This window comes from Lathyrus oleraceus, chromosome 1 (assembly GCF_024323335.1).
Source record: "Lathyrus oleraceus cultivar Zhongwan6 chromosome 1, CAAS_Psat_ZW6_1.0, whole genome shotgun sequence".
In the NCBI taxonomy this organism is placed as follows: domain Eukaryota; kingdom Viridiplantae; phylum Streptophyta; class Magnoliopsida; order Fabales; family Fabaceae; genus Lathyrus; species Lathyrus oleraceus.
Window position 1 is genome coordinate 313,234,753 of NC_066579.1, and position 12,525 is coordinate 313,247,277.

The following is a 12,525-nucleotide window of genomic DNA, read 5'->3' on the forward strand; positions in this document are numbered from 1 at the left end:
CCAAGAACAAACGAACAATTTGCGCTCCACTTGGAAATTTTATTTTTTTGTTTTTATTTTTTTTGCTTTTCTTGAACCGCAAGAAACTTCCTGTCACTCTTGCTGCCAAACAATGAACCCCGTTCTCCATTTGAACCCCAGTCGCCTGACGATAACTCTCGATCGTCATTGTGAACCCCATTCTCCAGAAGACACCCTGTGTCTCCCTTTCTCCATTTGAACCCTGTTCTCCATTCTCTTGTGATAATTCCGTTGGCAACGTCGGAAATAACACCAACCACCACTCTGATGGTGACATACCAGAGGGTACACCTTCACAAAAGGAAGGCAACATGTGCATTTCTTCCCTTGAAGACACCCATACCGACTTCTCTTGGCCTCGCCAAAGTCTAAGGTGACACATGATCAGAAGACAATCCTGAGGACCTCATCCCGGATACAATCTTCAATTCCAATCTCCATCTCCAGTTGAACCCCGTTCTTCAGAAAATGCGCAGCACTTCCTTTTCTCCTGGTGGACCCCTATCTCCGCGCTGATGGCGTAACGTTCTCCAATCTTCAGTTCCATCTCCGCACGATGGAACCTCTTCCTCCAATATCGCGCTACTGGGGAATACCGTTGACTCAAAATCACGATGCCCAACTCCTCAGAGTAACATCTTCACCAACCAGCTAAACCAACTCTCAAACGGTAACCACGGCCTGAGACTAGCTTATGCTTGCAATGCCGATGCATGAGTTTTACAGCGTAATGCTCCATAACCATGGAAATGCTACGCAATTAGTTATGCAATATGCTATGCTTCTCTAAATGATGAATGCATAAAAAGTATCCCCCTCAGGGGACGACACGAGCAACTCTGTTGAGGAACTCGATATCGCTCCAATCTCCAACCCTGCTTGGGATATCACTGATGCCGAAGAAAGAGTAACCCTCACTGGGGATGACCTCCACTGAACTCGATCTGCTTGGCGACTTCACTGGGGAAAAAACTACCAACGCACACCCTTGTCGGGGGAACAGCAACCTTCAGGCCTGGCTGCTGAGGAAACACCGACCTCGAACCCGCTGGGGAGATACGGAATATTTGACACGGAACACCCGTCGACTTGTCGAACACTGGCATTCACCGTCTAACCATAGTGTCAACTTTCCACCTTTGAGAACTCCCAGACTCATCTGATCTTTTCCGATTCATCACCTTGTATTCTCGACTTCTCCCTACTTCAAGAAAATCGACCTCCTTAGATTCGTGCCAACTCTCTAGTCTTCAGACTTTGAAGAAACTTCTTGATTAACCCTCTAGAATCGTCACAATTCTTTCTCCGTCTCTACACCATTCTTCACTTCCTCGTCCCTGATTGGACCTCAAGGGAATCTTTCGTCAGAAAGAAACGCTTCGCACCACCACCTGCAAGTGAGTGAAAATAACCAACAACACCTACAAAAGAGATCGTCAGATAAAACGTGCCCCAGGCGCGCCAAAATTTCAACACCCAGGTCACTCTACCTTCCGAATAAGATTTCAAGTTTCAATTCTCTAAACATGCATTGGAAGAGACCCCTACATCCCAAAATGTAAAGATTCTTATCAAAATAAACTTATGTTTTTGCAATCAAAGCGGTAATGAAAATAAAAACAAAATTATTTGACTGAATATGCATTTTATTAATTGAAAAAGGTGGCTCGTAACTGAGCGGTATACAGGAAGCAATCCCTGAAAAGAGGTAATTGCGCATAAAAGGAAAACCTATCCTAATGGCAATGTGAACCCGTGATCTCATCAAGTTCCAACCCGGTTACAACCCATATGTCCTCAAGACTCTCCGCGCTTTCTGCCTTCCGAAACAAGACGCTTCCGACCGATCTCCGCTTTTAGATTATCCATGTGTCATATCCAAAGTACAAACGACCATGCTAGACGCAGTTGTTCGTTTCACTCCCTCTTTTGCCTGGACCGCCCTTTCAGGTTTTCAGTCCACCGGGATACCCTTTTTTGCCCAAGCCGCCCTTGTGGGGTTTTCGACTTGCCGGGTGTATATTTTTTTTCTTTTTATCCCTAATTTTTTCCCGAACCTTTTTCATTTTCATTTTTTTTGGTTCTCCGAGATGCCCATTTTTGCCTGGACTATTTTATTCTTTCCGTCCAGCGGGTCTCTTATACGAAGTATTTTTTAACTGCGTCCGCATTCACAGGGGATGGAAAATCCTCACCATCCATGGTCGTCAACAACAAGGCTCCGCCAGAGGAAACCTTCTTGACCACGAATGGACCTTCATAATTGGGTGTCCACTTGCCCCGACGATCGTTCTGAGGAGGAAGGATCCTTTTCAACACCATATCTCCCACATGGTACACACGAGGTCGCACCCTTCGGTCAAAAGCACGCTTCATTCGCTGCTGGTACAACTGCCCATGACAAATGGCCGCTAGCCTTTTTTCCTCAATCAGGCTCAACTCCTCATACCGAGTCCTTACCCATTCAGCCTCTTCCAATTTCACATCCATCAGGACTCTCAATGACGGAATCTGGACCTCAACTGGTAGCACAGCTTCCATCCCATACACAAGCGAGAAAGGCGTTGCCCCAGTAGATGTACGCACTGAGGTTCGATACCCATGCAATGCAAATGGCAACATCTCGTGCCAATCCTTATAGGTCACGACCATTTTTTGCACAATCTTCTTGATATTCTTATTAGCCGCCTCGACCGCCCCATTCATCTTTGGACGATAAGGAGAATAATTGTGATGCTCGATCTTGAACTCCCGGCACAGTTCTACCATCATCTTGCTGTTGAGATTAGAACCATTATCAGTGATGATTCTTTCGGGAACCCCATATCTGTAAATGATGTCTCTTTTCAGGAACCTGGCCATGACCTGTTTCGTCACGTTTGCATAAGACGCCGCTTCCACCCACTTGGTGAAGTAATCAATAGCCACTAATATGAACCGGTGCCCATTCAAAGCCATAGGCTCGATCTTTCCGATCATATCAATGCCCCACATAGCAAACGGCCACGGAGACGACATCAAACTCAGCGGATTTGGAGGCACGTGCACCTTGTCAGCATAAATCTGGCATTTATGACATTTCCGCACGAAGTTGAAACACTGACCCTCCATTGTCATCCAGTAATATCCAGCCCTTAGCAACCTTTTCACCATCGCATTCCCGCTGGCGTGGGTGCCAAACGATCCCTCGTGCACCTCTTTCATCAATTGGCTTGCTTCTTTGTCATCGACACATTTGAGCAAAACCCAATCAAAATTCCTCTTGTATAAAACCCCATCTTTATTCAGATAGAACGCCATGGCCAACGTCCTCAGAGTATTTCGGTCCTTCTTAGACGCTCCCTCGGGATACTCTTGGGTCTCCAGATAACGCTTGATGTCATAATACCACGGCTTTTCATCGACAGGCGTTGCTTCGACAACAAACACATAAGTCGGTTTATCCAGCCGTCCCACCTTAACACTAGGAACTTGATTCCACCACTGCACTTTAATCAAAGCAGCCAGAGTAGCCAAGGCATTTTCTAAAGGATTTTCTTCCCTCGACACATGGCGTAATTCCACCTTGGTGAAGAACGTCAACAATCTCCTCGTATAATCCCGGTATGGAATTAAGTGGGATTGATGCGTATGCCATTTCCCGCTAACCTTGTTCACAACCAAAGCCGAATCTCCATAAATAACAAGATTCTTAATTCGCAAGTCAATCGCCTCTTCGACACCCAAGATACAAGCTTCGTATTCAGCCACATTGTTGGTGCATTCAAATGTTAGTCGGGCAGCAAAAGGAATGTGGGATCCCTTCGGCATAACCAAAACAGCACCAACTCCACTACCATTCACGTTAACGGCCCCATCAAACATCAGAATCCATTCGGACTCAGGGTCAGGCCCCTCCTCCGGGATAGGTTCCTCACAATCTTTCGATTTGAGAAACATGATGTCCTCATCGGGGAACTCAAATTTCATCGGTTGATAATCCTCAATGGGTTGCTGGGCGAGGTAATCAGACAATACTCCCCTTTATTGCTTTTTGAGAAGTATACTGGATATCGTATTCAGTCAAAATCATTTGCCATCTCGCAACCCGTCCGGTCAATGCTGGCTTCTCAAATATATACTTGATCGGATCCATCTTGGAAATCAACAAAGTGGTATGAACCAGCATATACTGTCTTAGTCGGCGAGCAGCCCATGCCAAAGCGCAACAAGTTTTCTCGAGCAGTGAATATCTTGTCTCACAGTCGGTAAACTTTTTGCTAAGGTAGTAAATTGCATGCTCTTTTCAACCAGAATCGTCATGCTGCCCCAGTACACACCCCATAGACCCCTCAAGGACTGTCAAGTACAGGATTAACGGTCGCCTTTCCACATGAGGCATCAGAATCGGAGGCTCCTGCAAATATTCTTTTATTTTTTCAAATGCCACTTGGCAATCATCATTCCACCTGATCGTTTGATCTTTTCTCAACAACTTGAAGATAGGTTCACGCGTGGCTGTTAGATGAGATATGAACCGTGAAATGTAGTTCAATCTACCTAAGAAACCACGAACCTCTCTTTCTGTTCTCGGTTCAGGCATTTCTTGTATCGCTTTTACTTTAGCAGGATCAACCTCGATTCCTCTTTCACTTACAATAAACCCCAGCAACTTACCAGACCGCACTCCAAAAGTGCACTTATTCGGATTCAACCTCAATTTGAATTGTCTCAACCGGTGAAACAACTTGGCCAAGTCTACCAGATGCCCCTCTTCTGTTTGGGACTTCGCTATCATGTCATCAACATAGCATTGATCTCATGATGAATCATATCATGAAACAAAGTCACCATAGCTCTTTGATACGTAGCATCGGCATTCTTGAGACCGAATGGCATCACCTTATAACAAAAAGTGCCCCATGGTGTGATGAACGTTGTTTTCTCCATATCATCTGGCGACATTTTAATTTGATTATAGCCAGAAAAGCCATCCATGAAGGAAAACACCGAGAATTGAGTTGTATTGTCTACCAACACATCAATGTGAGGTAATGGGAAATCATCTTTCGGGCTAGCTCTGTTCAAATCCCGGTAGTCCACGCACATCCTCACCTTTCCATCCTTCTTCGGTACCGGCACAATGTTCGGGACCCAAGGCGGATAATTAGTGACAACTAGGAAACCAGCATCCAACTGCTTTTGTACCTCCTCTTTGATTTTCATGGCCATCTCGGGTCGAGTTCTGCGCAACCTCTGCTTCACTGGAGGACAATCTTCTCTCAATGGCAACTTGTGTACAACAATATTGGTATCCAACCCTGGCATATCCTGATAAGACCAGGCGAAGATATCAACATACTTTTTCAACAGTGCTACCATTCTGCTCTTGACATTCATCTCCAAAGCGGCCCCAATTTTTACTTCCTTTCTGACCTCCTCCGTGCCCAGATTAGCAATCTCAACTTGCTCCTTGTGCGGTTGAATCACCTTCTCCTCTTGTTTCAACAACCTGGCTAACTCTTCCGGCACTTCACAATCTTCTTCGCCTTCTTCTTCGGCATGATAGATCGGGTTATCGAAGTCATATAGGGGTGTAACAGAATTGTCATCAATGAGATCCGGAGAATAATCGTGTCTGCATGAATGTTGATTCATGCATTGCTTTAGGATCGGAACGAGACAAATTAAAAGGAAGGAAAATGAAAATAAACATTGCCATTTTTATTATATTATATTTTTTTTTAAACTGCAAAAATAAATGAAAAACAGAGAACACCGCTTTTAATGCGAAAAACATCCGTTTATTAATGATGCAAATACTGCAAAATGAAACACATGAGGTGGCCCTTACAATGGACCATTACGTTTCGGGCAAAACGTATGGCTTTCATGCAAACAGGATTAACAAAACAGAAATATTACTCTTCATGCAGAGTGACAGTGATGATCTTTTCGGCTTTCTAGTTCTGGATCTCCATTCCTGGTACGCACGGTTTTATCCACGAGTCGAGCTCGCAGTCACTGTCAGTCTCTTCACCCACAGTACAGATACGGCCTGGATCTAGCATTCCATCACTGGTGAATGTGACCGGTTGGCGACGACTTCTATTCTGTCCAGACGAGCCTTGGCCTGACTGATAACCAATCCCGAACTTATCCTCCTTCACCGCAACATCTATCACTCTTCCCCAACCTAGGGCCTTTCCACTTTTCACCACCTCCACAGCCTGTTTATAAGAAGCAATGGACAGCTTCTTCTCTCTTTCGGCGAAAACGACATTCTCCACCTTGACGGTTTCAAACGCCTGGCTTGGTGTTTCGAATATTTCACCGTCCATTTCCACATACTTAAACGATGACAACTGGTTGACAAAAATATCCTCCTCGCCGCAAACTATCACAACTTGCCCATCCAAGATATACTTTAACTTCTGATGTAGAGTCGATGTTACTGCCCCAGCAGCATGTATCCACGGATGGCCCAACAAACAACTGTACGCCGGCTGAATGTCCATGACACAAAACACAAATTTGAACACCTCAGAACCAATCTTTACGGGGAGCTCAACTTCCCCGAACACAGCCCTTTTAGAGCCATCAAACGCTCTAACAACCAGATCAGTAGGCCTCAAAATCAATCCCTCGCAGTCCAATTTAGCCAAGGCCTTCTTAGGCAACACATTGAGTGACGAGCCCGTATCAACCAAAACATGCGAAAGCACAACTCCTTTACACTCCATCGAAATGTGTAGTGCCTTATTGTGATTGCGCCCGTCCATAGTGAGATCGAGATCAGTGAAACCCAACCCATGGCTGGCATTAACACTTGATACCACTGTCTCTAACTGATTGACTGTAATCTCCTACGGGACATAGGCCCTCTTCAAGATCTTCAACAAAGCATCTCTATGACCTTCTGAACTGAACAACAAAGATAAGATCGAAATTTTGGACGGAGTCTGCTGCAAATAATCAATAAGTTTGTACTCAGACTTCTTAATAATTCTGAAAAACTCCTCGGCCTCAGCGTCAAACCCACTTTCCGGCTCAACAGGCGCATGTGCCGCTCTAGGAGTATCCTCATTCACCACCTGTTTTCCTTTTTCTCTGGCTAAAGCCTCGGCCTTATCTCTCTGTTCTTTTTCTACATCACCACCTCTCAACGTGTTAGGTGCAAACAACCTCCCGCTGCGAGTGAAACCACTAAGCCCGGCATTGTCCACCTTTGAAACGGTGTGTCGCATCACGCGAAAAACCGGCGGGAAAACAAGAACAATAGAGCCGCCACCGTGCGTTATTTATCCCAAAAGAGGGAAAGGAAACGCTCGAAGTAAACCTGGAAAAGACATGGTCTCGCGACCAAAGAGAATGGGTTCGGGAGTCGGTTATGCGAAGGGAAGGTATTAGCACCCCTACGCATCCGTCGTACTCGACGGGATCCACGCACAATAGAAAGGAAAAATGGTTGCTAAAACACTGCTCAAACTCACACACACTGGCTGAAAGAGACACGAGGAAACAAACAAGACTGACTCGGCAGGATACCGCATCCTGGGCCTACTTAGTCTATCAAGCATAGACATCAGAGTCGAAGTAGTTCGGACTGGGGAAACGACACATGCTCGCTAGGATATCGCATCCTATGCATACGTATCTTCTCGGACGAGAGAAGAATCAGAGCATTCGTAGCTCGGCTGACACGCACACAAACAAACAAAGGCAAAGGCAAACGTGGAGCCTGAATGCCAATCACTGGACTTACATCAGCATCCGAACCAAAACACACTCAAAAAGGCAAACATGGAGCCTGACTGCCAATCACTGGACTTACATCAGCATCCGAACCAACAAACGCAAAGAGGCAAACGTGGAGCCTGAATGCCAATCACGGGGCTTACATCAGCATCCGAACCAAACACACGCACACTGGAACCTAACTGCCACTCGATGGACTTACATCAGCTTCCAAGCACACAACAGACAAAACAAAGACACAGGCGCCCGGAGAGATCAGCTCATCTCCTGCCTACGTACCTCATCTGGTATGAGGATCAGGGCGACGTAGTTCCCCTACAGAGGGAAAAAGGACTAGCCTAACCAGATAACAGAGGGAGACACAACTAGGGAGACTACGACTCGAGCCTAGATGTTATCATGCAAATCATCCCTAAGTTAAGGTTTCTAGCTAAATGGCACAGGGAGCCAGCCTACCCTAATCATGACTTGCACAGGAAGCAAGCCACACACACACTTAACTTGCACAGGAAGCAAGCCAAGCATAACCTAACTTGCACAGGAAGCAAGTCTAAACTAAACCTAACTTGCACAGGCAGCAAGTCAAACAAACATACAAGCACAGGTAGCACACACTATACACAAGCAAGTGGCTCAAACAAGGGTTAGGTTTTAGTCGAGGGGTCATATCAACCTCAACAAACAAACCTCTGGAACTGGGTGAATGTGCTCTTAACCTTGCCATCGAGGGGCTAAAGTGAAGCAGATGAAAGGTGAGTGAAGATAAGACTTCACAGCTCTTATCCCTGGCCTGGGAGAGCTTAAGACAAGAATGTGTGGGTTCAGAAAGTGGGAACCCTTCTACACATTTGAAACTGACTCAACTGTACAATTGTACAAGATCTTGGGTTTGTATCTGCAATGCATCAACACAGTGGTGTGAGCAAAGCAGATGACACACAGAATAGCAGGGGATAGGTTGCTTATCCCTTGGGTTCTGCCAATTGCCTCTTCACTTAGGAGGTCTTTGACTCTAGGCAAGGACAAAAGTAAACAGTCACAAACATTGCCTCTTAAGGAGGACTTCAGACAGTTGCCTGGCAGAGTAACAGGCCAGGTCTTCCAGACTACATGAAGATTAGAAGTATACCTCAATGCAAATTGCTTATACAAGCAAAGCAAAGCAAAAGTTCACAAGGAACTGAGCAACTAAAAGCACCTGAAATAGTCAAGCAGACATTAGTATACAACTTCAAACAAAGCAAAGAGAAACAGACATCATCAGTTAATCAGAAGCAAATGGATGTGCAAGGCACAAGGCTTAAGGCATGTGAGCCAAGCCACCTACAAAACAAACAAGTTAGACAATGATATTTAAGCAAGCTCAATCAAAAAGAAATGGTCTCATTGGTCATTTGTTGGTCAACCTGAAAACATGAGCTCAAAGGTGAGTAACAGGACCACTAGGACAAGCCTAGGGTCAAAAGAGAATGAGAAAGTCAAAACAGAAAATGACAAGTGTCCAAAATCATGTTCAAACCATCAAGAATCAATACCAATTGGGTTCACATTCATATCAATCACTATCATCATTTCATGAACAATTTAGGTCAAAACATGGCATTTAGAAGCTCAAAGAAGTCAACAGCAAGACTTGAATCAAAAGCAATCTTAAACACTTCCAAAAATCACCAAATAAATCATGACCAATCAAAACCCACAGCATGGTAAGCATGTCAAATTTCATCTCATTTGGATCATGGGAAGATAGTCAATGAAAATCAGAAAGTCAAAGCAATTTTGAACATGCTCAAAGAAGTCAACCAAACATGCATCAACTTAGAAAACTCATAAATCAGGGATGGTGTATGATAAATGAATGGGACTAAAGCCATAGCAAAGATGAGTATGTCTAGTTATCTCATGTAAAATTTCATGTCCATCTAATAAAGTATGAGAATTTCACAAATGAAATGGGAACATGTATCACAAAAAGTCAACATTAGACCAAACAGGGGAGAAAATCTCAAACAATTCGGAAATGCCATAAATAATTCCAAGAAAATTCACATGTAAACTAGACATCCAAGAGTACATTCATGCAAAAATTCAAAGCATTTTGAGGTCAAGAAGCATGGTAATGAAAATCATGAAGTTGGACATCAATGGTGTGACACAAATTGTCACACCTTACTTCAAAAAATCATATCTCACAAACCAGCAATGATAAATTCACAAACTCTACACCAAAATCACCATGAGTGTGTCTAGTTTAAGCACAAAAAATTTGGGAGCCATTGGATAAAGCATCATCATTTCACAAATGTTTTGGCAAAGTGTACAAAATATGCATACATGTCACAAACCCTAATGCCAAACAAAAACCAACCATCCAAAAATTCTGGAAAAAATGTGATAAAAAATTAGAGATCATGATGATCATGATGCAAAAAATCCCATGAATTTTGGATTAAAATTGGATGCGCAATGATTTTTGTAAGTTGGTGATCAAAAATGGAATAAAATGAAAAACAACATGAATTTAATAGGTCATGTGCCACGACCGGTGGCAAACTTGTAAATAACCCATCCACTTAATCAAACGGCCGCGTTTTGGCAAAGGAAATGAAATAATGTTATTGGTTGATGGTCCAAAAACGCCATGCAGCACGTGAATTAGAAGGAAATTCTGGGCAATGCATTTTGAAATTAGGGTTTCTGCGCCAACAGTATTCCTTCATCATCTTCAATCAAGTTCAAAAAACAAAATTTCCAGAAATGCAAATCGAAGGCATGAATCGAACCAGCCAAGCATCCTCATCAAAGATACATCATTCATAATCACTAAATCAAGCTACTCAAGAAGAAACACGCAAAAACAAAATCGAGCATCAACCTTTAAACCAACACAACTTTCAGTAAACTTAATCATTTTCAAAACTAAAACCATCAATGAACTCAGCATCAAGAGACCTATCTAAAGCATGCACTAATTTAACAAACTAAGGAGGTCGAATCCTTACCAAATTTGATGAACAGTTGTGATACAGTCGTTATTTGGTAGCTTTGACTCAAAACAGGTGCGCATGAAGCTTCCTACAGTTGAATGATACAAGGAACTTGGCTCATGGATGCTTGCTTTTGCTAGAATATCAATCTGCCATGGCTGAGCTTTTTTTGAAAACAGCAGTGGAAGATGACTTTACAGCTGCATTTCCTTGCTTGCAATAGCTTCCAATATGATTATGAATGATGGCACAAACAAGTGTGGCTCGGGCTCTTTGGTGTTTTCTCCAGAAAAATGCCAAAATGCAAAATGAGGATTTTAGAGAATATGAGTTTTCTGTGTTGGTTTGTGTGGCTGCCTCTAGGGTTTGTAATTGACAGAAAAAAATGATGAAAAAATCTGCTGTTTTGTGGTACAAATCTCAGTCCATGAAAATGTGGGATAAAGTGGTTGAAAGTTGTACTTTTGGCCAATTTTCAAGCAAGTAGGGAATGGCTACATGTACTGCACAAGAATGGGCTTCCAACAAGTTTTAATCAACATTTCAGAACATGTTTGAATGGTAGAATTGGTTAGAAATGATTATTTTGAAAAGTCAAAATTCAACTCACTTGAAATTAATTAAGGCAAGTCCAAAAATGCCATTTTGCATGGTGATGTTTTGGTGAATGAAAGTTACATTTTTGGAAAGAGGGGATCAAATGTGACTTGTAGGAAAAAACCCCACCCAAATTGGCCAAATGGTTTGAGAGATATGGCCTTTTGAAGTTCAAGAATTTCTGAAAATGATTCGATCATAACTTGCCAACCATACATGGGAATTGAGTGTTCTTGGACTTTTTGGAAATGGGAGAACAAGATCTTCAACTTTCATGTTGGGCAAAAATTCATTTGAAGCTTGTATCATGATGTAAGTTTGAGGATCAAGACTTTCCATTTTTGGTAAGTTTCAGTTACAGGTCCAGTTTCCATTTTTGGAAATTTCTTGTCTGGCTTCAAATTCTTCCATGATGGTGTTTGACATGATATAGGAGGCCTATATGGACATGAATGAGACCTCTCAAACCAATTTCCATCATCAAATCACTGATTAAATGGACAGTTGACCAACAGTTGACTTTTAGGGTTTCTGGCAAACTGTGCATTGACTGATGACTTCTGAACATCCAATCCTTGACCTAAACTCTTCAAATGGACCTCCAAGTCATGTGAACATGTTGTACCAACCCTAGGGCCTTGGCTCAATGAGAATTGCACTTGCTTGCTTGATTGACTGATCTCCTGATCAGTTTGACCTAATTTCTTGACTGGCTTGCACTTGAGGCAAATGGGACAATGCAATGCTATGCAGTGGACCATGTTATGCTATGACCTAATATGAGAATGTATGTACAATGATAGGTGCAAATTTGAGGTGCTACACGGTGGTATCAACTGCAGCCTGATCTTCCTTCTTTTTCCCATTGCAATACACATCACCACCATAGTCCCATGGCACAGCACCAGTACTTTCATACGGAATAAGTCCAGGTACCGTGATGGTAATTGGAGCCACATCTGCCGGCACTGACAAGTGGACAGGATCGAAATAAATGGGGATCGTTGAAATATCCTCATTCTCCAAAGCAACATTCTCGAACCGGAGACGTCCCTCATCCATCATTTTCTGAACCGTCTCCCTCAACGTTACACACCCATTTGCAGTTACAGTACAAGCAGCATAGGAATTATCACAACCAGGAAAAACTTCATTCTTCAACAAATGACCCTTGACCACAGAC